Here is a 3,085-nt window from a genome sequence, read left to right on the forward strand (position 1 = left end):
GCTTCCTTTCTTCTCTCTCATCAGTATTATAAAATGTGGAAATCAGCCAAATTTCCTATACAGTTGCCCATCCTGTTCTAAAATGAACGAAAACCCTTTCTACATTGCCATATAAAATCCAGATTCTCTGCTTTGAATTGGATCAGGTCAGCTCCCTCCCTCCTGGCTTTCAGGAAAAGACTTAAGACGTGGCTGTGGGACCAAACATTCAACCAGTAAACAGTGCAATAATGATAATGGATTAATGGGACTGACAATTGGACAGACCTTGGACTACAATCTGGGCTATGTGATTTTAATTGATGTTCAATAATTAATGTTTAATTGTATGAATTTTAATTGTATCTGTTTATTTTTATATTAATATGTATTGGCATCAAATTGTTGCCTGCTGTAAGACTGTCCTGAGTTCCTTTCCAGGTGAGAAGGGCGGGATACAAATATGTGAAATACATAAATAAATAATAAATTATATGGCAGTAAAGACTCATATAATCCAGTTCAAAGTAGAAAATGTGGATTATCTGCTTTGATAATCTGGATTATATGGCAGTGTATCAGATATTAAACTAATAAGAAAAGATACTACACTTGATCTTCGGCAAAAGACTGAGAAGCTGCTATATGGCAGTGTAGAAGGGGTCCTAAGAAACCTTCCAGATAATGTCTTTATGGCAAATCTCTGATGGAAGCAGGAACCCAGAAAATGGATCCAGGTACCCTGTTAGTTGCATTTTTCCTCCTAGGCCTTTGCTGCCAGACAGTTACGGGCAGCATATCATCTCTCCTCATTGAGAGGAAGAAAAAATTTGTCAAGGTCATCAATGGATGCAAAACTGTTGCACTAAATTGGACTACTTCTGAAGAACTTTTCAATATGGGATTATGACTATACCTTGAACATTGTTGCTATCTTTTAAAACGTCTAAGATCTAAACCCCAAAGGCCTTTTCCTACCACACAGTCCCATCTGTCCACTGAGTTCTGAAAAAGAAAAATTTCCAAATACCCCACTATTATCTAAAGAATGGTTTGTAGGACTTTCTCTGAAACACAAGTAGGCTTGTTTTGCATGGCCTTTAGAACCTATGACTCAGATTTAAGTGAAATTCGCCTAGATGGCCTTTTTAGACTTTAAAGTTGAGGTAACTAACTGAGTGGTGATGCCCAACACACACAGAGATGTACTGGGAAAGATCAAGGATTGCCTTTCCTTCATTCTTGGGTACGGTGCTGAGGCTGAACTCTTGAACAGAGCTCCAGTTTAAAAAAAAACGTAGTGTGTGCGGCAATTTAATGAGCAATGTTATAGATGATGATATATAAAGCAAGGCTATTTTGTAACTATGTTAAAAATTAATTGTACCTTTTTCTAAGAAGTTCAGAAGATATTCAGGATGTGAATTACATGATACTCCCGAGGCATATTTTAAGAGCTCAGAATCTTAACCACATGCTGGCTTGTGTTAATTAGATACCTTGATTTTATACAAAAAAAGGGGTGAAATTTCATACACGCTGACAATGTCACTACACACTGTGAAGTGAGAACATTCAGATGACTTTAAAAAGGGGTTAAATTCAGCTCACCCCAGTATAATGAAATTCTGTGAATTTAAACACATTTTCAAATCTGTTCAGTGACTTCAATTGGCAGAGTATACATGTCAATAAATAAATATGGATATGTTATGACAGTTCATTAATTTGGGGGAGGAGGGTTGATACTGTGAAGTTTTCCATTTTAACTTCCACAATAAAAAGCAACCGATAACAGCTGTGCTCCAGTCCAAAGTCATGGGATGAAAGGTAATGAATTTGCAGCAATAATTTTTTATTTAATGCTTATTTCTGCTGTGAAATTAGATTAATGTGCTTTTGAGAATCAAGCAGGATAGAAATAAACAGGTTATTGTCAGTTTGTAAATGTTCTGTTGGTTGGAAGTATTTGATGAAATCTTGTGGTTTGGAGTTAAGTTTTTCAACAATGACTTTCTTTCACCTTCCCTCCCTCCTCCCCAAATTTCTTTGAGTTATTTGTTAGGAAGTATGGCATATCATGCAATAATATGAATTCATGTTTTACTATGTTATGTTTGCTACACAGCACTAAAACTATCTGGAATAAAGAGAAAGTAATTTTCCACTTGCACTACTAAGCTAAAGGAAATGTTCACAGTGAAGCAATAGAAACTGAGAATCCTAGGAAGAGCTGACTCCATAATTTCCCTGACCCTTTCCTTGACTTTTGCTGTGGACTACTCTTCTGCTTCTAAGGAGGAGGTAGAACAGGAGGTTGAAGAGGTAGCACTTGGGGATTTGGGGCCAAGTGTTGAGGAGGAAGGAGAGGGCGAGGAAGATATACTACAATTTTTTATTATGGCAAAGGGCAAAAGAAGAAAGGAGAAGGTCAGCTAGAATCACAGCAAAAATGCTGAACAATCAGACCTTGCCCTAGGAACAAATGTGCTGGGAGCTCAGGGCTATAAATTAGTAGTGAAGCCAGTAGTCAGTGCTGGCAGCAACTGATTTACTTGGTGTGCTTGTGTTCCAGCTCCAACATTGGCTTTGCAAAAGACTTCTTGTCACAGACTCTTGTTTCTGTATACTTGTTAAGTCTTTTTGCCAAAGTCTCTTGCTCCTGTCTGCGGTGAGGAATTGTTGCCATGTCTACTGTAAGACCTTGCATTGCTTTTGAACTTTACCTTCTGTTTCCTTTACTGCTGTTTGCATTATTATTATTATTATTATTATTATTATTATTTTGCTGAAGTAAAGCTTTTTTTTAGTTACTTTTGCTCGTGTTGTAAGGCTGTTTCTGGAGCAAACAGGACATCTTTAGCAAGCTTCTATCAACATACTAACCCTTTTGCTATTTTGGTTTCATTTATCAACCCTTCTATCCTTTCATTAATATCTGAAATGATTTTGACCATAAGAAGGATCACTCTTGGGGAATCATAGAATTTTAGGCTGGATCTACACTGCTGTATAATCCAGAATATCAAAGCAGATAACCTTCTGTCCTGTCTCCTTCATAGTAATTTTGACATTCAACATTGTGCTACTGCTAGCTTTTTTACAT

General features: G+C 36.9%; 1 pseudogene; it reads right to left on the reverse strand.

Annotated features, from left to right (window-relative positions):
• Window positions 1-481: 481 nt before the first annotated feature.
• On the reverse strand, window positions 482-621 carry LOC134297208 (U2 spliceosomal RNA; annotated as a pseudogene).
• Window positions 622-3,085: the final 2,464 nt, after the last annotated feature.

The sequence above is a fragment of the Anolis carolinensis genome, chromosome 2 (genome assembly GCF_035594765.1).
Source record: "Anolis carolinensis isolate JA03-04 chromosome 2, rAnoCar3.1.pri, whole genome shotgun sequence".
Taxonomy (NCBI): Eukaryota; Metazoa; Chordata; class Lepidosauria; order Squamata; family Dactyloidae; genus Anolis; species Anolis carolinensis.